Here is a 23,649-nt window from a genome sequence, read left to right on the forward strand (position 1 = left end):
AGAAGAGTAGTAGAAGTAAAGATATACCTAGGTAATGTCAACAGGGCTAGTGAAATATCAGAAGATGAGGAATATTGGAGCAAGCTGGGTGACCTAATGTTTTATAGTTTCAGATGTAATCTGAGCATTTCCTTAGTCCTTTATGTCTAGGCAATAGGCATTTTTCATGCTATAATCTATGCTGGGCAGCTTGGCCCCTTTCTAAAGAGTGGTGAAAATGGGTGGAAATTAATATCGTGTAGCAGGCAAAATATTATCAATGACAACCCAGACAAAAACAGACCAAGATGCTTTCAAGCTTTGACACAAGCTTGAAATTTGGTCCAGGTTTATTGTATACATTCACTAAGGTTCATAAACATAAAGGTTCATAAAACTGGTTCAATTTTTTATTTTGCATTTTAAAACATTTTTCATTGTTTTTTAAATAAATCCAGGTGAAACACAGCAGTTTTAGCTGGGTTTCACTGAGGCTTTTTTGGCTCATTGACTCCTCAAGAGTTTCAAGCCTGTTCAGATTGAAACCTGGGAGAACTTTAACATGGGTGCATGTGATGTGTACTCAGTGAGCTTCACATATCTCTAATGCTACTGTCCAGATCAGTTAGGTAACCACTGTGAGGGCTAAGGATTAGAGGCATAACAGAAACAGACAAGATATAAAGGAAAGACAAGGGAAGTGTAGCACAATAAGACTTATTTGGAGAATGTCACAATTGCAATAGCAATGAGCGGGACCTGCAGCTGAAGATGCTTTCATCTACTCACTTTCCATTCATTATGTGTTTATTATTTCTATTATCATAGTGCAATGCTGACAGACCCCAGTTGTCGGTGGGATCGAACCTGGGCCCTCTGGAGCTTAGTGCATGAGCTAAAAGCCAACTGGCTCTCAGCTAAGTCCGTAGTGCAGACGCATTAATCTCAAAGTGGTCTTGGTGTCACTAGAGGGGACAGAGCACCACACTCAGGAGGTATGTGAGTTACAGTCGCACCTGAAGTCCTGGTCCATGAATGGGGGTCCCATTGTGCTCGTGCTGGACAAACACACAGCAAAAAAGTCAGTCTCTGCCCACAAGAGCTTACAACTTAAGTGATTCTAGTCCAAATTTTCATCTTGGAATTTGTTGTTTAGCAATTTCTTTGAGCACGTGCTCTGGTTTTTCTCTTCCTCTGGGATTCTGATTGTGCTTGAAGGGTCTGCTCCAAAGTCCACTGAAGTCAATGGGAGTCTTTGCACTGACTCCAGCATGCCTTGGATCAGATCCAAAATAGCAACACAATGCACTGACAATACAGTGTTTCAAACATAGGACTTAAAAGAAAGTTCTAAAAAAAGTCACTGCTGCTCAGATAAAAAGCACAAGCCAGCAGTTAAAGCCTCCAGAAAAAAATGTGTGAATATCTAAATATAGTGACACATCACCCATTGTATGCTAGATGGTAGTTAAGTTGTGTTAGTATTTCTGTGCTGAGTCCCTGACAGGCTGCCATGCAGTTTATCTATGAATCACACTAGCTGTCCTATCTGCAGAGCAAGACTAAGAGGTACTTAGTTTCTCAGTTGTCATTAAGGCCTATGCTGGCTGATAATTTTTCACCCTCATAATACTCACCCTTCCCAATAACAAATGTTTTCTTGCTTGTGTAATTTAAACCCTGCCCAGTGTCCAGCCATGAAATGTGAAAGTGATTTCTCCCACCTGTGAAGGTGAGAAAAATGTTTAGATTACCAATGTTCTATTAACCAGCTGGGCCCTGGCTGTTAAAATGACATTTTTGCTTATAGAGCGAAACAACACAGTTTCAGTGATATGCTACAGTAGTTGTTGTATCACTCAGTGACATAATGTTTCCAAGTCCATGCTTGGCAGCATTTCATAGAGGATTTCTGCTTTTCAGATAATGGAGTTTAAAAGGGTTTGAATCTGAACTTGTCAGAGTGATTCTGAAACAGAAGATCTTGTCCTTTATCTGCTTTAATGAAGGAGAAAACTGAAGCAATACTGTATTAGGCAGATCAGGTTAGCTTGCTTAGAACTTCAGAGTAACTGACCTTGAAGTGACACTCCAGACCCCATCTCATTTATCGCTTTACTTAAACCTGGGCTAGTCTGATGTTTGACTTTTCACTTATAAGCGTATGCATTAAAGCATACACATTCCTCTGAAATTAATCGCTATCATCTGTCATATAAACTGGTGTTTGAAATATACGTCACTTGAATTCTACCAGAAGGTTTCCTCATCACCAGTAGTCATTCTCAGGAGAACCAGGAAATACTTTGAAAAATTGATGGCTCCTTTTGAATGATGAGAATGTATGACTTTGTATGAGAATGTATGTATAATTTCATCAGGTTGTCTCTCACATACCCACTGTTTATACTCCATTAAATACCAAAGAAATGTATTTAAAATAATGCTTAGGTCAGGACACAAACTGGTGAAATAACACCCCCTGGAAATGCCAAGTTAAAGGCTGACACAATTCAATCTGAACTCATATTGTAGTGGGAAGTTCAAATTGTCTCCTTCAAATAATAGAAAAATTAGCACCCAATATTCAAATGTTGAATACACTCATAACTTTACATACACATTCTACATAGGTCAGTTTCAAGTGAGAATGAAATAATGTTTGATGTGCATGCATGTTGCCCAGGAAAGGTACATATTTAAAATGATTTCCCTAGGAATGAACTACTGTGTTCTTACATCTTGGTTCCAAGAGAGTCTTGAGACAGAATAGGATGCAGCAAAAATACACCTGCGTAGCTATTATTGGCATGCAAAAGGAGATACATAATAATCAATATTCAAATTAATGAGAGTTGTGGAAGTTAGGTAACTGGAATTCAGCTTTTGTCTCATTTTTGCCAGTGCTGGAAACAGCAAGGGAGAACTTGAATAGGATTACAAATGTATCTAAACTTTGTAATGGTTTGGGCAAGTGTTTGTTGTAGCAGTTTGCAGGAAATGGCACTAAATATGTTTTATCTGCCACAAAAAAAAAAGTTGCAAGCAATCATTTTAATGAACACACACACACACACACACACACACACACACACACATTAATGTAAATTCTTATGTATTTATTTAATAATTATATATTTTCCCATACATTGTTGGACTAAAGCTGGTGACTCTTTCAATACTAAAAGCATCTCCTGTACATTATTTCAGAACTGCAAGTAAACATGGGAAAACTGCAAGGCACTTTCCTGTTAACTTATAGTAGTTATAGTTTAAATAACCCCATTAATGTGTGGTATTATGAAGTTTATTACGTAGAGCCATGATGAGTGTTACGAGCGAGCAAATGGGAGTACTGTAGAATAAATAACACTCCTTTGCTTACAAACATCCCCATAAATTACAATAATAAAGTATATAAAGTGACAACCTGTGAAGAAGCACATTTCACTTGACTGCACTAAACTTTCCTTCCTAGGCAGTAAAAGAAGCTACAATCAATTTTTTATGTGTAAAGTTAATTTTTCATTATACCAACCAACATAAATGTAATCAAAATGTCAGCAAAGGTTTTGGTTTGATTTAGCCTATTACATAAAAGATGTCACTCATCTCAAAGGCGGTTTCAGACATTCTTAATGTGGGGTTTTTTTTTATGTTTTATTGTCTCCAGCTAAGACATCCTGAAAGTTGCCACCTTTGTAAACCTACGGGTTTTTTAGTGCAGTTTTATAGGTTTGTTTTGCCAAACAGAGATTTACAGTTAAAACGTCACTGAAACCTGCTTTTATTGGGATGATTAGCTTTTGCAAGAGAAAAGGAGTACTTGTGGCACCTTAGAGACTAACCAATTTATTTGAGCATGAGCTTTCGTGAGCTACAGCTCATTTTGCAAGAGAGAATCTTTTTCACTTATTTGTACTCTAATAGTATTGCACTCAGGCTTGGGTTATGTTCCTGATCCCACTGCCCTCACTCAGATGACTAGTTAATTAAAGTCAGTGGAATCTGTTGCCTGAACAAGATGAGTGGGATTTGACCCCTAATAAAAATGAAATTCATAGATTCATAGATATTAAGGTCAGAAGGGACCATTATGATCATCTAGTCTGGCCTCCTGCACAATGCAGGCCACAGAATCTCACCCACCCACTCCTGCAATAAACCTCTCACCTATGTCTGAGCTATTGAAGTCCTCAAATCATGGTTTAAAGACTTCAAGGAGCAGAGAATCCTCCAGCAAGTGACCTGTGCCCCATTCTACAGAGGAAGGCAAAAAACCCGCAGGGCCTCTTCCAATCTGCCCTGGAGGAAAATTCCTTCCCTACCCCAAATATGGCTTCTATGTAACATGTGACTAGATTCAAAAGAACTGTGGGTATATGGAGTGTGAGGCCCTGATCCAGCAAAAACTTACACATGCTTAAAGTTAAGCATGTGCAAAATGTTTGCAGGATTGGGCTGTGATTAGCAATTATTCCTGCCTACCTTATGTTCAGCTGCGTCACTTAGTTGTCTCCAGCCTACAGGATTGCAATTTAAAACATCTTGAATAGACTCGATTGAAACTCAGAACTTTGGTTCTGCAGGAAATTCTGATGTTTTGAAGTTTCCTTTCATTGCAAATTGGAATGAAAGGTCAACATTTTGACACTTCTAACTATGAAATTTCCATAAAAAATTGTTTTGGAAATATTAAATGACGTTATTGAAAAGCATTTTGGAAGGCTTCCTTTGTTTCAGTCATATTGTATCTGTTTAAATGATAATGTCAAAACAGAGCACCTTATGGGGGGAAAAGCACTTCGATTTCATAGAAACAAAACATTTTGATTTTTTTTGTCAAATTTTGATGAAAATGATACATTTCCACAAAATATTTTGATTTTGTTGAATCAGTATTTTCCAAGTAAAAACTGTTCTGTTGGAAACTTTTTGACTAGTTCTGAACTTGAGCAAGGTGGTGCAATGAGTTAGGACATTGCTCTTCGCCATTACAGTTCATGCTGCCACTCACCACGGCCCATGTTAACGCACCTGCAGTAGTGTGTTGAAAATAGTAGCTTGATGAAGTAACATCCTCTTTTCAAACATTGCGCTGCAGCACTGCTGTAGTATGGAAAACTCCTTCTGATGCCTCTAGAAGAAGATAAAAGGAAACAGGCCTCTACTAAGAACCAGTCTGTGGAAATGGGGAAACTGTTGCTGTTTTTTCTTCTCCGGCTCTAGTGTGGATGGAAGATGGATTCCTTCCTACTGGGAACTCTGTTCTTAATAGGAATGTATATACTAGTGTACTTATCGGCAACTGTATGCTTGTGTGTTCACTTTGCAATAAGTAGAGTTGGGGGAAAGGCGTATTCAGGCACAAGTCAATATGTTAGGTATGCTAGTGACGAAGAGTGGGTAGGAGGAATGGGGGAGGGGCAAGAACCAGTACTACCTTGTTTTCTACTCCATCTGTGCCTCTTTGGAGAAAGCCAGCTTGTCATTGTAATCTGGCAGTGCTTTTCCTGCACACAATCTTCAAGTTGCCTCCACCATTGCTGTAGGCCCTGGTCTCGTCGTCCCGTGAGTGGAACTAATAAATATGTTGCTGTTAAACTAGAAACAAAGATCATGACCTGCATTAAGAACTCAAAGCATTTTGAAGACGAGATGGCATTGAATGCTAGGTTTCTCATTGCAGATCTTTGGTTCTGGCTGTTTTAAAATTCAGCTGAGGTACAAACTAAGAGAAATTTTTTTGATTCTTTTGAGTATTAAATAGTTTGTTTTTTTTCGCCACAGGCATTTCTATAGAACTAATCTCCATACTTTCTCAGTAGCTCTGTTCATTTGTTGATCTTTGATAAATTGTCTATCTTAGGGTTTTATACTGCTGGCCGTTGTAATATCTGAGTGCATTCCATGTAAAATTGATAGCATTAGCAAAGTCCCTCATGGATTTTGTGGAGTCTGGCGCATCTCCTTTTTTGGGGGTAATAACTCTACTTTGTCGGGGGGGAGGGTATTAATTTTTCTGAGTGTGATTCTTATGGTGGAATGGCTTTTTTTTTTTTTTTTTTTTTTTGGAGAGTAAGGTTTTGCAGCGTTTCCTTAAGACAGTTAGATTCTGGACTCACCTCATCTCTCAAAATTTTGTTTCACAGCCAAATTATGTAGACTGAGAATGCTTTATCTCTAACCCTTACACACTTTATCCTGGGCTTTGTGATCTGTGTTGTCCCACAGGAACACAGCCTTCAGTGTTGTTCATATTTTGAAATTCAGTTTTTAATGTTGGGACATGATCAATTAATTGCTTTAAAAATTAGGACCAAAGCCTTCTACTGACATCCCAAAGTGACTGGGAGCCTGATTGGCTCATGGCAGCTTAGCCATGAAGAAAGGGGACCGCCACTTTCTGCAGCAGCTAGAGCCTGTGCATGGATTACTGTGGCTAGATCCTTGTCCAGGAGAAAGAGACAAAGGTTCCTAGCAAGAGGTAGATAACAATGTCTTTTTAGATACTGATGCTACCTGATCATCCAAGTTTAATGAAGAGTCAAATAGAACCTAGAGGAAGTCACATCACTTTGAATGGGGACTGTATGCTTGGAAGGTGGAGACATCTTGGCTAATTTCTTCTGTGTTACACTTCTTGATCAGCATCATTGTAGCTTGCCTTGGTTCAGGCTGAGTTGGGGATTGGTCCTGCTTTGAGCAGGGGGTTGGACTAGATGACCTCCTGAGGTCACTTCCAACCCTGATATTCTATGATTCTATGATGAGAGCTAGCCTAAGTGTGTCTGCTTGAGCTCTGAATCCCACCCTCAGCTCCAAATGTAGACATAGGGTACGTCTACGCTGCAAAGCAAAAACAAACAAACCAAGAAAAACCTGCCGCAGCAAGACTCAGGGAGTGTCTCCACTGCAATCAAATACCTACGCTGGCCCGTGTCAGCTGACTTGGGCACGTGCTACAGGGCTAAAAAGAGTACTGTAGATGTTCCTGCTTAGGCTGGAGCCTGAGCTCTTAGACCCTCTCCTCTTGCCAGGTTTCAGAGCCTGGGCTCCAGCCCAGGTGGGAACATCTACACTGCTGTTTCAATGTGAGCCCCCTGAACCTGAGTCAGTTAACCTGGGCTTTGAGACTTGGTACTGCAATGTTGGTTGTTGAGGGGTTTTTTGTTTGTTGGGTTTTTGTGCAGTGTAGCTGTACCCATAGTCTTAAAGCCTTGCTTTAGCCACTAGACTGCCTTTGACTTTTCTTGTGAGTAAGGAAGCAGCAGTCCATAAGATAAGCATGAAAATATATTATCAAATTGCAGACCACTACAACTTGGATTGATCACACTGACTTCCACTGTCCTGCATAAATGGAGTATATTCTCATAATGCATGAGAATTTGTGCCCATGCATAGCTCAGGGAGCGCAGATGAGATGATGCTCTGTAAAGCTCAGGACCTCTAATTGTTCTGGTATGTGATGCCGGGTGAGTCACTGCCATATTGTTGGCATAGTCTTCTTAGAACTAGTCTACATTAGAAGCGCTACATCCACTCAACTGCACCAATACAGCTGCACTGCAGTAGCGCATCTGGGGAAGACGCTCTATGCTGACAGGAGGGGTCTCTCCCGTCGACAATGAATCCATCTCTGTGAGAGGCAGTAGCTGTGTCAGCGGGAAAAGCTGTTCCACTGACATAGTACTTATTCATACACCCTAAGTGATGGAAGCTATACCATATGCATTAGGAGAACTGAGGAAAATAAGAAGAGGAAGAGAGCAGCCGTGAAGCATGAAAAATTGATGGGATTCCATTCATGAAGTCACACATGGGCAGAGGGGCAGCCCAAGGCCGGTGCACCATTTAATTCTCCTGGTGGCCCTGAGGGACTAGTCACATTCTCAGTGAGAGTTAAGCAGTGCATAGGAATTGTGGTGGCCTTCTGTACAGGTGTGAATTTTAAAATCAGGGGAGTGAAACGAGTGTGTGAGTAGCATAGAGGAGAAACTGACCTTGTGAGGCAGTTGAAGGGGAAGCTAAGATTAACACAAATAAAGAAACCCAATATTTTTGAAAGGAAATTGATAAGGAATCTCTCCAATAAAAAGCACAGGATATCCTTCTCAGCAAGATCCACAGTGCATTCTAGAAGGAAGGGATGAGGAAAGTATTTCAAAATCATGCACAACTAAAAATATTCAAGTTAGGGCTGGTAGCGCACACATTGTTAAGTTTGCCTGACATTTCCCATTATAGGTGGAAGGCTGGGACTAGTGGGGCAATGAGAGTGGGAGCCACGGCTGTGGGAGATAAGGACTAGGGGTTAGTGTGGGAAGCGGGGAATTGGGAGCCAGTTGGCTGTATGAGGGCAACACTGAGATTGGTCAAGGAACTGGGGAGGAGACTAGGAACCAGCTGGGAGTGGGGAGAGGAGAGAGAGATCTGACAAGGTGTGGGGGAGAAGTAGGACTGGTTGGGCAAAGAGACCAGCACAAGGAGCCGGGGAAAGGGATAGGGGAGACTGAGATTCGATGAGGAGCCCCTTGGAGGAGACTGGGAGCCAGTAGGATTGAGGAGACAAATATTGGATAAAGACCAGGGAGTGGGGGAACTGGGCTGGCTAGGCAAAAAGGCTGGGACTGGGATGAGAAACCTGGAGACTAGAGATTGGGGCTGGGATGGCAAGAAGAATGGGACAAAATGCATCAAGCTTAGGTGAAACAGGTAGAAGGGTCTGTGCCCACCACAGTACACTCCCCTTCTGAGCCTGGGATGGAATCCAAGATTCCTGAGCCCCACCATTCGTCTGCTATCAGCGAATATCTATGAAATCCCCTGGCAAAGTGTATGTCTCTTTCAGTTCTAGTGCCAGTCCCCCTAGAGGATGATAACCTATTATTGCTATCAGTTACTCCAAAAGGTCAACTGACAGACATCTGTGCAATGGATCTAAATGTTCCAGTCCTGCTTATTAGGGGGCTTATTCCTTCACCCACTTACTTCCCTGGTCCTTCTCGCATGAACAGAGAGCAACAATATCCGAAGTCCAAACGTGCAAACAATTTGATGTTTATTGGGATGAACTTCCAGCAAGCATGATTCCAGTTTCCTTCCTGAGTGTTCCCCTTCCCAGCTCTGACACCATGGAGCGTTACCTGTGTCCCTGTTCCCATTCCTGCCTTCAGCAAAACATGATTCCAATTTCCCCACCCCCATTCCCTGTTCCCATTTCCACCCCTTAGCAAAACATGATTCCAATTCCCCACACCCATTCCCTTTTCCCACTCCCCCCCCCCACACACACACTTCCTGAATGACTGCAGACTATATAGTAAAACTTGAGTTTTGCTTAGCTATACCTTAACAAATAATTTTACTGAAATTTAACTAACCAATCCTAACATTGTAACATGATTATTTAACCAATTATATCCCACCACCTTAATTAGTTTACACCCAGCAAAAGTAATTATACAGCAGACAGAAACAATAACAGAACCAGACAGAGACCATGCAAATAAACAATAGCAAAGTGGGAACTATAATGACAAAACAATACAGAAGTGAGGATTTCACATCCCAGATAAGTGAGTTCTTGCCAGACAGGATGCTATCAAACTAAGTTTACTTTTACATTTTCTAGGCATTTCCCTTTCTCTGGAGGTGATAGGCATTATCAGGACAGGATTATGTTCCTAACAGCTCAGTAGCACCTTATTTCAATGAGACTAGTTTGGAATGTGAGGATGTGACCATTCACTTCCCAGCTTATGGCTGCCTCTGCTGCTTAGTCAAAGGCCTTAGCCTAAGAACAGGGCCTCAGACTGTCACAGTAAGAGAAGGCCCTTACACCAGCAGATAGTGATTTTGATTCTTTCGTTTATACCTCTATAACTAGCTAAGTGATAAGAATACTCTTAAATTCTTAGAGTATAGGCCTTTACAGACAGGCCTGAATATCTATATTCTAACACTGCTGATGAACCATGTTGGCTTCAATATTATACCACATGATGGGATTTCTGTTTTTTTCATGGCTTTTTTAAATTGGAAATCAAACAAAACTACTTTGGACATTATTAAAGTTGCAAAATCAAATACTCTGAAGTTAGGAAATGCCAGAATTAAGGTTGTCTGTGCAATGTTATGGACCCCTTGTGTGTATGAATTATGATAGTGTGTAATTACATAATTACATACTATATTTTCCGTAAAATCTCTACCTCATTCAGTCCATGGGATGGTTGTACTCTTGGGATGTATCAGGAATGTAGTGAAGGAGACTGTCAGCTGCAGAACCCTGCCTCATTTGTTGCAGAAGTTGGAAGGTATGTAGTAAATGAGGAAGGGGTCTACAGGAAAAGAAAGGAAGGTCTCATGGTTAAGGAAGTTAAATGCTGCCCAGGAAAATGAATTCTATCCCTGTGTCTCTCAGAGTTCCTATGTGATGCTGTGCAAGTCACATAAGCCAAACTTTTCAGAGGTGGTTACTAATGAGGTGTTCCTCATCTCTGGGTGCTCGACTTAAGGGTTTTGGGGACTGATTTGCAGAAGTGTTGACTACTCACAGCTGCAACTGAAGTCAGTGGGAGTTGTGCTATGAACATAGATTGCTATATAATGCTACCTGCTCTGAAAAATCAGGTCCTAGGTGTCTCAAATTGCACACCCAAAATGAATGGATATTTATGACTTAATCTCTCTGTGCCTCTGTTTTCCATAAGTGCAATGAAGGTAAAACCACTGACGTTCTGCTCAGGACACCCAGAACCATAAGCCACTGTGTTACCCCTCTGCCTTAGCAAGAGTGAGAGCTTTGCTGCTGCTAAGCTGTGCCAGCTCACTGACACACCAGCTTGTCTGCCTTGCCAACAAACTCTTTGAGACTCTGCCAGTCTAAGCCTTGCCTTGCAGGTACAAATCAGTGAACTCCAGTTCCCAAATTCCCTACAGGCATCTCCCTGCAGTGTCCAGTCGCTCTCACTGGACACTCTTAAATGTTAAGTTCGCTGCCTCCAAAGAGACAGAGCACACATCAGCCTGTTAGGTGAGTCGACAACTCACTTTTCACTTTAATACACAGCACTGGGAAGGCTTTGTAATAAAGCAAGTTTATTAACAAAGACCAGAGGTTTAAGTGATACTAACCAATAGAAAAAAGCGACAGGTATGGTTACAAACAAACAAAATAAAATACTACATGCTTTCTAGTGACTGACTAAAACTGAATCTTAGCAAGTCACAATCTTTGCCCAAGCAGTTTTCTTACTCACATCAAGATACCAGCATCTCCAAGCCAGGGGACCCAACGTTCACAGAATCAAAGGGTGCTGTACCCTTTATTCTATAAGTGATGGATAACCAGAGTTCTGTTTGCTCCTCTCATATTACCCATTGTCTGTATGACAACAGTGCGCTGGGGGTAATGAATGCATCAGGTCTGATGTGTTACAGTATGGTGGGTCCTCTGCCAGCTAGCACTGAGGGGCTATTTTTTTATATTTATATCATTGTGAAGATAAAATAATTGTTTGTTTGTGAAGCACTCACATGCTATCGTGAGGCATGCCATAGAAAAGTCATGAGGAAATTAATAATTTTGTTTTCAGAGCAGGGTTTAACTAGTGTGCCGTACATAAGGCCTGGGGCTAAACCATGAACAACAAGGAGAAAAAGTATTGAACAGTTGCTCAGTAAATAAGCATTTTCCATCCTGTGCACTGAATGAGGCAGGGGTTCTCTGGAAAAAATTGTATGTGATTGTGTAATTATAGACTGTCAATTTATAAGCACTAGGGGGCTGAATTAAGGTTCCAGAGGCAACCTTAATTCTGGCATTTCCTAACTTTTAACTGCTTGACTTTGCAACCATAATTATGTTCTTTTAACATATTTTTTGTGTGTAATAATTATTAGTGTGGTGGCTGCCATCTTGGCTGACACACTGGGATTGAACCGTGGACTCCCAGAGCTAAAAGCACAAGCTGATACAGGTTGAGCTAAGCTCTCTAGCTGTTGCTTTAACACTCGTATCTTCTGTGGATTAGACATAGTGGGGGAGCTATAACACAAACTCACTTCTTGGTGATATGAGCATTTTGGCATACATGAATAGGCATGTTACACAGATGGCCCTGATTCTGCAAGCATATAAGTAGTCCCATTACTCACATATAAGTGTTTGTAGAATCATGCCCTATATTTTCACATATGATCCATTTATGAAGTCGTGTACAAGGAAAACATTAATATTTAGGTAACAATGAACTATCCCAAATGCCATCTTCAAGATTGTCTTCAGTTTGAATTTTAAAATTTTATATTTACTGTGTTGGGTCTGTTTAAAAAAAAAAGTGAGCAACATCAAAATTACAGCAGAAAAATATTTTCTTCCCTGTTTTGGGTAGAATGTGAAGTATCTTGATAAAGATACTTCAAATATTAGGAAATTGTATATTATCATTCTTTCCCAAATTACATTCATAGTAGACCATCAAAAGGGAGAGGCTAACGTTTAGAGAAATAAAAGAGAAAAATGGAGAAAGTTTTACATTTAAAGATTTTTTCAAATGGGTCTAAAACTTTCAGATGGTAAGTGGAGGATTACATTCAGCAAGAGCTTAAAACCCAAGAATACTGTTGCCTGAAGGGTCAGGTGTGCCCTACAGTAATATGGTATCTGATTCATAACATTTTCCATTATTTCCAATTTTCAGTGTACCAGAACATTATCCTTTATTAAGAACCCCATTTAGAGAGTTGGTGCTGTCATTTTGTGTCTGTGTCTCATTAATTTTCTCTTTAAGGCCTTCCTTTTTATTTTCCCCATAGACATAATATCGTGCTTCGTATCTTTAAAATTTTAATAGAAATTGAATCCAACTTCTGCCCAAAAGAAATAAATTCAGAATGCTCAGATCTGAATGGCCGAAAGGATCATTGCCAGAGGAAATTTAGAAATGTCGGATACTGTTTAATATCAAATTAAGAGGAAAGAAAGGATGGTCTGGTGGCTAAGGCACTAGAAGGAGATCTGGGTTCAATTATTAGCTCTATCACAGATTTCATTTGTGAATTTAGGTAAATCTCTCTGCTTCAGTTCCCCATCTGTGAAATGGGGATAATAATTCCTTTGTCTGCCTTGTCCATTGGGGTCCCTCAGAAGGGAACAGCTTGCAAAATCAAAGCCTTGGATTGTAAGCGCTTCAGGGCAGGATTGGCTCTTATAGTGTACTTGTATGTGTATCACTCAAGTGGGCCCTGATTTTGCTTATGGCCTCTGTGCTGCAGTAATACAGATAATAATGTTATTAGCTTCTTTTAACTGAGATGGGCTTGTAAACCAATCCTGCCTGTTCACTCTGGATTAAGCAACTCACCACTACCTGTTTTAGTATTGCTAAATACCACTGTTGCTGCTGCTGCTAGTAATTTATTTAGACAGCATCCTAAAATTAAAAAAAGCTGGTTTCTGCACCTTGGGGCTTATAATCTACCTAAGACACAGCAAGGGATAAAGACAAAAGGGAGCCATAGGAAGTCAATGCTTGTGACAGAAGAAACCAAATGACAGGCTTTTTTACAATTGTGTTGGCTCCTTGTAGCCTTTGCTCCCACTTCTCCTAACCTTTGAGAGCCTAATCATGCAATCTTTACATTCTCTTAACATTGGATGCAATATATTTAGCCTAATATTTTCAAGATATTAGGCTAAATATAAAGATAATATAAAGATATGTAGGAGATTTGGTTTTAAATTATCGGGGTTTGTGGCGGGGGAGCGATGAACAAATACCTCCAGTAACTGTGACAATCTCAGCCTGATAGTCTGAGGGAACAATATAATCAAGAAGGTTGAAGTGGTAAAAAACTCAGCACTTGAAAGAAAACCAAAGCTTCTTACTTCAAAACCTGTGGGAATCTACCCTAGAGCTCAGATTGGGATAATTCTTAGAATCCCAGGGTATGTCCAAACTGCAATAAAACACCCACGGCTGGGCTGTGTCAGCTGACTCAAGTTTGTGGGGCTTGGGCTGCAGGGCCATAAAATTACAGTGTACATGTTTGTGTTCAGATGGGAGGCTGTGATGGAGCGAGATCCCAGAGCCTGGACTCCAGCCCGAGGGCCTATACTTCAGTTTCATAGCGCTGCAGCTCGAGCCCCGCAAGGCCAAGTCAGCTGATGCAGGCCAGTTGCAGGTATTTGACTGCAATGTAGACATACCCCTGTGGCCTCCCATTCCAGTACAGGTCACGCACCTTATGTAAAGGTGGGGGACCTGTTGCCTGAGGAAATGCTGGGGGATAACTTGTTTGTTTTTTTGTTTTTTAAAGGGGAATTTATAGTCCCAAGTAGGGGAGCACTTGGGTATAGATTAAGGGGAAAAAGTAAAGTGCATGATGCATTAGATTAAACAGACAGTAGCAGGCAATCAGCTGGGGGTATCTCTTTTTGAGGGACATGGCACATGTTAAGGGAGCACAGGGTAGGTGGCTGTAGTTTGATGGGGAATTTTTTAAATGAGATTTAAGTAAGTTAACATAATCCAGTTGTGCACACTGGGCTTGATCCAAAGTCCACTGAAGTTAGTGGGAAAACTTCCATTGAGTTCAGTGGGCTTTGGATAAGGCCCACTTGTCAGCCTGTGTAGCCAAGTGAACTATTTTTCCTCCTTTGGTTTGTTACATTCTCTTGTTGAATCTTATCTTAAATGAGATTGTAATCTCTTCCAGGCAAGGATCACATCTACCTGTGTTTGTACAGTGTCTGGAATTAACGGGGCCCCATTCCTGATTAGGTTTTATGGACATTACTGTGGTACAAATAATAAAGAGTCGTAGAGATTAAAGTCAGAAAAGACCATCAGATCTAGTCTGACCTCCTGTGTACCACAGGCTACCAGCACCTCCAAGTCACCTTCACATCACATCCAACAACCAGAATTAGACCAAAGTATTACAGCCCTCAGGAGATTAAACTATTGGTTGCCACAGGGAGAGAACAGGAAGGGGTGAGGTGTACCAATGCTCAAGGCCCCACCGATGGCAGGAAATTGGTTAAGTGAGGTATACCCAACAAGTAACCCACACCCCATGGTAAGGAGAGAGGCAGAAAACCCCCCAGGATGAACTAGGGGCAAATTCCTTTCCTACTCCAGATATGATGATCAGTCAGACTCTGAGCAGGTGAACAAGGTCCCACTAACCAAACACCCGAGGAAGAGAATTCTCAATACCATTGGCTCACCCTATGCAGTGTTTCATCTCCACTTTTGGCCATCTCTGATGCTTCAGAGGAAGAAGACCCAAAAAACCCAACCCGGAATACATTAGGGGAAAAAATCCCCTTCCTGGTCCAGAGGTGTCCGCCTGAAGCATGATACGGTTAGGAACATAAGACACGAACCAGAAGAGACCCCCAGACCAAACCACCACAGGTAATTCTGGTTTCAGAGTAGCAGCCGTGTTAGTCTGTATCTGCAAAAAGAACAGGAATACTTGTGGCACCTTAAAGACTAAAAAATTTATTAGAGCAGAAGCTTTCGTGGGCTACAGCCCACTTCATTGGATGCATAGAATGGAACATATAGAAAGAAGATATATATATATATACATACAGAGAAGGTGGAAGTTGCCATAGAAACTGTAAGAGGCTAATTAATTAAGATGAGCTATTATCAGCAGGAGAAAAAAACTTTTGTAGTGATAATCAGGATGGCCCATTTAGACAGTTGACAAGAAGGTGTGAGGATACTTAACATGGGGAAATAGATTCAATATGTGTAATGATCCAGCCACTCCCAGTCTCTATTCAAACCCAAGTTAATGGTATCTAGTTTGCATATTAATTCAAGCTCAACAGTTTCTCATTGGAGTCTGTTTTTGAAGCTTTTCTGTTGCAAAATTGCTACCCTTAAGTCTTTTACTGAGTGGCCAGAGAGGTTGAAATGTTCTCCTACCGGTTTTTGAATGTTACCCCTCTGATGGTTAGAAATCTTCTAGTTTCCAGTCCTAAGTTTATTCATTGCCAGTTTATACCATGTACCAACATTCTTCTTTAACTTAAATAGCTCTCCACGCTCCATAGCACACAAGGTCAAGGAGGAGATTCCAGGCCCAAGGGGTGATGTGACAAAAGTTATGGTGTCTCCACGGGAGCAGGAGACCCAGAGAGGGACACTGGGCATTGATTTTCCTTCATTACAAGATATTACTGTATGTTGAGAATGAAAATGTCAGCCCAGAGCTAAGTGTTAGATTATTTGTCTACAGACAACACAGGAATGAAAAAGAGAGAATGTAAAGAGGACAGCAAAGCAATTAATGTCATCTGATGCCAAGGTTAAAGGCTGTTCGGGTCTGAGCCAATGCCCACTGAAGTCAGTAGAAAGACCCTCATTGACATCAATAGGCTTTGGATCAAACCTTTAATTTCCCTCCATTCTGTGTATTCCAGAATGCAAATAACAAAGAGCAAAACTTACTGTATATGAAAGAACTCACACTTGTGGGAGGCAGAATTTGGGCCTTAGTGCCAGGTGGTCAGCTGGCAGCACGCTGCTCTGTAAAGCTGGCATGATCGCTGTTCTTTCCTTATCGAAATGTCAATACATTCTCATTGCCTTTTGAGTGTTCCCTAGGAAAGTACACACTGGTGACTGGGATGGAGTGAGAGTCATGAGTTCCACAGTGCTAAGATATGGCCATTCAGGAAAGGTCCTGAGGAGAAGTCAGGAACACTGGCAAACGTACCCACTATTTTTCTGTGGTTACCTTTGTCATTGGAGAAGACTTTTTTTAAACCTACAAATGGCAGTTAGGTGCTTAATTCCCACTGGAAGCTGTAGAATCAATGGGAGTTAGGCATTTAACTGCCATCTCCCCCGTTGTCACCATCAGGGACATTCTCTCTCTTCATGCCATCTGTCACTGTTGCTTCTGTACTGGGGTTAGTTAAATGACCCCTATTGTCAGCAGGAGAGTGGTGGGAAACACATGCACATTTCTCATATGCTTTTCCTTTAGATTGATTTGAGTGTCTCATTTTTCACACTTACAGAAGGAACCAGATCTCTGAGGTGAAATCCTGGCCCCACTGAAGTCAATAGGGGTTTTGCCATTGTCTTTACTCGGGCCTGGATTTCATTGTGGTTTTTAACTCTCTCCCACCATGATTTCTGTCTTGTGGGGTGCACAATTCTGAACAACTCAAAATGTACAAATTTGAAACAGAACAAGGAGACTTGGCTACCAAAACCTCCCACATGGGTTCCTGCCCTGTCCAAACTTGTGTCCTCCATGTAACTGTCAGCTGTACCACAGCCGTTGTCAGTACAACTCTTCTGCGATAATGTTTGCTTAAGCAGAGTTAACAATGATGTGCCATGCCCAACACAAACACATGATAACATCCTATCTCTGTGTGTAAAGACCAATAGCTACAGAGGAGGGAATATTTTGAAACAAAAATAGAATATCTCAAATGCTGAGGTTATTTCATTTGATTAAGAATTTCCCAAATTGGTCCAAATTCAGGCAGGGGAAAGTGGAAATTATTTGCATGTGCCAAAGCATTGCTTCTGGGATCCAGCACTGCCAACTGTCTGATACCCTTGGCTGCAGCTTTCCCTGGAAGGGAGGTTCCCTCATGTGGTGGGGCTCTATGGAAAAGGTTGCCTTTTGTAAGCAATCTCCATGGAGCCAGTGGGTTTATGTGGGTACCCCAGGAGAGCAATGGAGACTGCATTGCATTATACTAGCTTGTTTATACAAAATGCAGAATGAACTATGACTTCAAAGGAAAGAAGTATCCTGCCAAAGAGGCTGGTTGTTTATGTAGAATGAGCTCTCTCATGTAGTAGCCAAAATGTAAGGAGTGCAACAGCAACAGAGAGCATGTTATTGCCCTTCTAGCACTAACTACTAATGGATTGGGATTTAGTAGTTTCAAGGTAAATTTCTATTCACATAGAAGCCAGGGAATGGAATTTATATGAGCAAATAAATGGAAACAAAAATCAAACCTGAGCATACAGATTTCCTTGCTTTTCTGCCATATTTGAATTTCATGTACATGTTTGGTGGCTGATGATCACTTGGATAGAGACAAATTTGTTTTATTTCTCTCCCTGCAGCTTGTTCACTAAAATTCTGTTTTTACTGTAGGAGCCAGCATTGTGCTGCATTCTGACAACAGCACAGAAAAAAAGTACCACATCAGACACATACCAGCTGTTCCTTACAGTCCCTGTTCCCCTGCATCAAAACCTGGCACTTACCCTTTTTTCTTGGGAGATAATTGTTATGTAAAGCCTCTGCTCAATCCAGCAGAATGCGATTGTAAGATTTGTAACATTTCAGTCATTGCTAGTATGATCATTAAGTTCTGTAACCTTTTGCAAACTTTGTAACTTTAGTTATTGTTAGCATAGCCTTTTAAGCTTTGTTACTCTTGCAAGCTTTGTAACCTTTTCAGTTACCACTTGTACAAACCTCCAAGCTTTGCAATCAGAGACAGTGTGAACAAGGGAGTGTGTAAGGGAGATAAGGGAGTGTGAACAAGGGAGTGTATGTGGGAGTGGGCAGAGAGGAACTGCAAGGAGACTAGAGCCCGGAGACAGGAGACAGTAATGTAATCTGCCCTGAGAAGGCAATCATGGGGTGCTGTAAAGAAAAGAAGAACCTGGTATGTGTAAAAGGAACGAGGCCTGGGAATGCTTCTCGGTGACGGATACAAAAGGGAAACTCAGTGCACGTGACAGGAGCCACCCAGTTCCAGCACAAGGAAGAAGGCATACACACAAGCCCCCTGTTTCTTGACCTGCTGTCCGGCCCAGATCCGTGACCTCAGGCGGACACACCAGATCTACTATGCTTCAGCTTCTCGGCTTCCTCTGCTGTCTCCGGTAACTCTCCCGCTGTGTGAGTGTGTGGGTGCATGAGGGGATGAATGTGATGAATGTGTGCATGCATGAATAAGCCCCATCCCTTTTCTGTTTGATTCACCAGCGGCATTTAATAAAAACAATATAAGTGTAACCCTGGGTTAGTTTCTAGGGAAACTGAGGTAACAATAATGTATTTTCAGCAAGACAGTATATTCCAGCTTGATCATATATGTTTAAACTACACACATGGTAAATACAGTGGCCAGATCCACCTCTGCATGTAACTCCACTGATTTCCTGGTAGGGTATAGCACTTATCTCCTGTAGGCTTCCTCCACATAATTGAAAAATCCCAGTAATGTGTCTTAGAGGAACAGCCGTGTTAGTCTGTATTCGCAAAAAGAAAAGGAGTACTTGTGGCACCTTAGAGACTAACCAATTTATTGGTTAGTCTCTAAGGTGCCACAAGTACTCCTTTTCTTTTAGTAATGTGTCTAACACCTTGGTTCATGCCCACAATGCCCAGAAGCTGTATCATCCTACAAATCTACATGACTGCTTACGCTCAAATCAGGCATGTGTTTGCAAATCCCATGGGCACACACCCTGAAAATGTTAGCGCTATGTCTAAATTCTAGAGTGCCTACTTTTAGGCATGCAAGTTCATAATTAGGCGTCTGAATAGGAGACCTAAAATTCAGCCGTGCTGATTACCCACAGCATGGAAGTTGCAGGTGCTCAGCACCTCTGCAAATAAGGGCATTCATCTGAGTTCCTAGTTATGCATTGAGCTGTACAACTCTAGGCAACAAAGTTTGAAAAGTCTGCCCTTTGTCTTTAAAGCTGACAAATCACCTTTGGAATTTAAACAAATATATTTTTAAACCAGTGAGTTTTTTGGTTTAAAAATGGAGTTGATGTGCTTGCACCTTCGCTTTCTTGCCAGCTGCTTTCAGGAAGTGGTTAGGTTATATTCTGTAATAGATGTGTGGGGATTTATGTACAGAAACACCATTAGCAATAAAGTGTGCCTGCATGGCTTTCACATTGACCTGAAAGACCTAACTGCTCATTCAGCATTAGAAAGCTATTCAGGCCCAGACTTAAATAGGTTAAGGATCAAAAGAAGAGGAGATGTGCGTCAGTGTGTGGGCTGTGAATGCAACAAGGTTATTAAATGGACACTGGTAGCAGAAGACAAAGTTAGCAATTATCTTTGAGCCATGAGGCCTTTTCCAGGAACAATCTGCACAGAGTAAAAGCTGTTACGCTTAAAAGCAGCAGATAGAGCTAAACTTCTGTTCCATGGTTGTCTGCATTTGCTGCAAGATGACTTATCCCCTTCCTTTAGAGCTGGCAACTAAATGATGAGAGAGAGTCCCCCTGTTTTCACAACTACACACACGTTGGTCAATTCTATTTAGTAGTGTTTCTCGTTATTTTAAAGCTAACAATATTCATGTAAGGTGTCAGTCAGTCAGATCTGGAGAATGTTTTCCGCACACCAAACTGCAGCAGCATGGACTGTGACAGTGTAAGGTTTCATGCATATCCTTCGTGCTATGCTTCAATCCTGACCTGAAAAGACAACCAGCTGAGAGACAGTAGTTTACGCTCTATGCCTTATTCAGTACTTAGTCTCAGTAGAGAGGCTATTCAACAATGGTTCCATTTAGGGCCAAAAGTAACATGAATACTTGTTCACTAAGAACTGGACTGAGACCACACATTTCTTTCATATAGGCCAACAGAAATACATGACAGATGACTGCTGTTTTCAGAAACTACTGACCATTGGGTTTCAAATACTTGCTCTAGAAATGAAAGTATCTGTAAGCTGTAACCAGTCTCCTGTCCTTTGCTTAGCTGGTGATATAAGCTCACCACATTTTCATATTGCACACAGCTTGTTTACACGTAGCTACTGAATCTGCACTTGTGGATGGTAAGAACACCTTAGGTATAAAAATAGTTGTGTTATGAAACACCAGTACATGTGCTGTTGCAAAGAAAATGGTTGTTCTGAAAAAGCATTGTAAGTCAAGCCCATATTTAGCTGAAAGCTGAGCCAAGGAAATGGTTTTCAGATCCAGTTCTCACTTAAATTTAGGGTCAAGGCTGAATTAGGGCTCGGGTTTAGGCTTACATTTCATAGAACCCAATTTTTGTGAGACATGTCATGAGATTTGAGATGAAAAGACTAGATAAATATTATCAGTCTGCAAGCCCCTCACCTTGAAACATTTGTTTTAAATTGTAGGAAATACTTGAACAGTTGTTCTCAAAATTGCCACCATCTTGGGCTGCAATCCCATACAAGTCGATGTTCCTCTGAGACTTGGCCTGCACCCAAACCAGTACCTGAAAATAGATCCTTTTTAGTCTGTGATCAAATCCAGAAACAAAGCAATATAGGAGAAGGTGCAGATCCTGGGAGTTGAATGCAAACCCCTACTAAATACAAAGAGGTTTCACAGATATAAAGTTAGATGATTTAGTCTTCTCTGTTTCCTACTTAACACAGACCATGAAATTTCTGCATCTAGACCAACAAATTGTGGTTAAACCAGAGCACCTCAGTTTCAGATTTTATGTTCCAGTTTTGCCCCATCACTACAGTTAATACAAGTAGAGTTATGTCATTAGAATTTTTCTACAGAAGATTGAAATGAAACTAGATATAGTATCACCTCAGTGTTTTGAACTGAAGAAACAAAACTTTACTGCTGGGCCTTGAAACACCATTTCATAGAGTGATGGCACCAACAAAGTTAGCTTAGAGACATGCAGTACCTGTAATCAGCTGAGTCATGGAAGTACAAGATATTGTTCATTATGGAAAATAGAGTGCATCTGGGCTCCACAGTGTGTGCCTTTCTGTACAGGTAAGCCGTGTGCAGGAAACTTGACCCCAGGGCAGTGGAATGCAGGAAGGTAAACCAAATACTACCTAATCACTGACTGGGGCACTGCTTGATGGTTGTGAGAGGATTGTTTTCACCATTTGGGCTATTAAGCCAGCAATATTCACCTACACTGGCATCGTAATAGTGGAGATTGGCATGGTGGTAAGCATTGCCTGAAGCAAGAGTAATCCAACAGGCTATAATAATGCCTATGCACCATTTAGAGTACTTTTGTGTGTGGGTGGGAGGTGTTACAATTATGCTAAGTAGACAACACATTGATTGCCGTGCCAGATTTCTCAAGTGTGAACAAGGCCATAGATATTTAATACAGGCTTTTTCTGACAAACCATACAAAAGAGCAAACTACTCAATCTTTGTACTAATAAATACAGCTTGAGGTATATAATTAGCAATCTAGAGAAGATGATTGCAAGTGAACTGCCATGAAAAGCTACATTGCTACTATGAATAATGCTGTCATTTTTATTATTTTCATAATACGTGACATTTGTTCATGAAGGTATTTTTGAAAGGGAGTGCTTTTTATGATAATTATATACATATTTCAATCTGGGAAGTTAGTAAACTCCTTTAGATACTATACAATATGTGCCAGACCTTCAAAGATGAGCACAATCATTTGTGTATGCAAAATACTGCAGTTGTGTTTTTTTTTCACATGTACATAACACCAGTGGCTATGTGCATATGCAAAGATATTATTTATGTGCACAGACTAGGCACATGCAGTTGTGCACATGCAAATATGTACATACATCTTTAGAAAAAGTACTCTTCTATATACAGAGGAATTGCTTTACTCATTACTGAAATGAAATCACCTCTGAAATGAAATGCTACAGAAGTTTGTTCTCTGTGAGGATCATGTGGCTGGGCTTTTGGGCCCTGAAGAGCCCAGGTGATACATATCTGTGCGTCTCTGAAGATCATCTGGGCTAAGCCCCAATGTTTGAATGGTTAATCCCTCCCATTAGCAAGGGAGAGGAGCTATACAAGATATACCTGAAAATGGAAGCTCAGCCCAATCTGCAAAACTATCCAGTTTGAATATCTCCAACCATCTGAAGAAGACAGAACTAAATTGGTGGTTGCTCCAGCAAAAGTGAGCATGACTTAGAATCATAGAATCATAGAATATCAGGATTGGAAGGGACCTCAGGAGGTCATCTAGTCCAACCCCCTTCTCAAAGCAGGACCAGTCCCCAACTAAATCATCCCAGCCAGGGCTTTGTCAAGCCTGACCTTAAAAACTTCTAAGGAAGAAGATTCCACTACCTCCCTAGGTAACGAATTCCAGTGTTTCACCACCCTCCTAGTGAAAAGGTTTTTCCAAATATCTAACCTAAACCTCCCCCTCTGCAACTTGAGACCATTACTCCTTGTTCTGTCATCAGCTACCATTGAGAACAGCCTAGATCCATCCCCTTTGGAACCCCCTTTCAGGTAGTTGAAAGCAGCTATCAAATCCCCCCTCATTCTTCTCTTCCACAGACTAAACAATCCCAGTTCCCTCAACCTCTCCTCATAAGTCATGTGTTCCAGTCCCCTAATCATTTTTGTTGCCCTCCGCTGGACTGTTTCCAATTTTTCCACATCCTTCTTGTAGTGTGGGGCCCAAAACTGGACACAGTACTCCAGATGAGGCCTCACCAATATCGAATAAAGGGGAATGATCACGTCCCTCGATCTGCTGGCAATGCCCCTACATATACATCCCAAAATGCCATTGGCCATCTTGGCAACAAGGGCACACTGTTGACTCATATCCAGCTTCTCTTCCACTGTAACCCCTACGTCCTTTTCTGCAGAACTGCTGCTGAGCCATTCGGTCCCTAGTCTGTAGCGGTGCATGGGATTCT

General features: G+C 41.2%; 1 long non-coding RNA gene across 1 annotated transcript in view; it reads left to right on the top strand.

Moving 5' to 3' along the window:
* LOC125636156 (uncharacterized) overlaps positions 1 to 18,253 on the top strand; it is a 214,832-nt gene extending 196,579 nt beyond the window's left edge. Inside the window, exon 7 of the long non-coding RNA XR_012668202.1 lies at positions 18,139 to 18,253. This is a non-coding gene — a long non-coding RNA (uncharacterized LOC125636156). The remainder of the gene's footprint in view (positions 1 to 18,138) is intronic.
* The last annotated feature ends 5,396 nt before the right edge of the window (positions 18,254 to 23,649 follow it).

Source organism: Caretta caretta, chromosome 4 (genome assembly GCF_965140235.1).
Source record: "Caretta caretta isolate rCarCar2 chromosome 4, rCarCar1.hap1, whole genome shotgun sequence".
Taxonomy (NCBI): Eukaryota; Metazoa; Chordata; order Testudines; family Cheloniidae; genus Caretta; species Caretta caretta.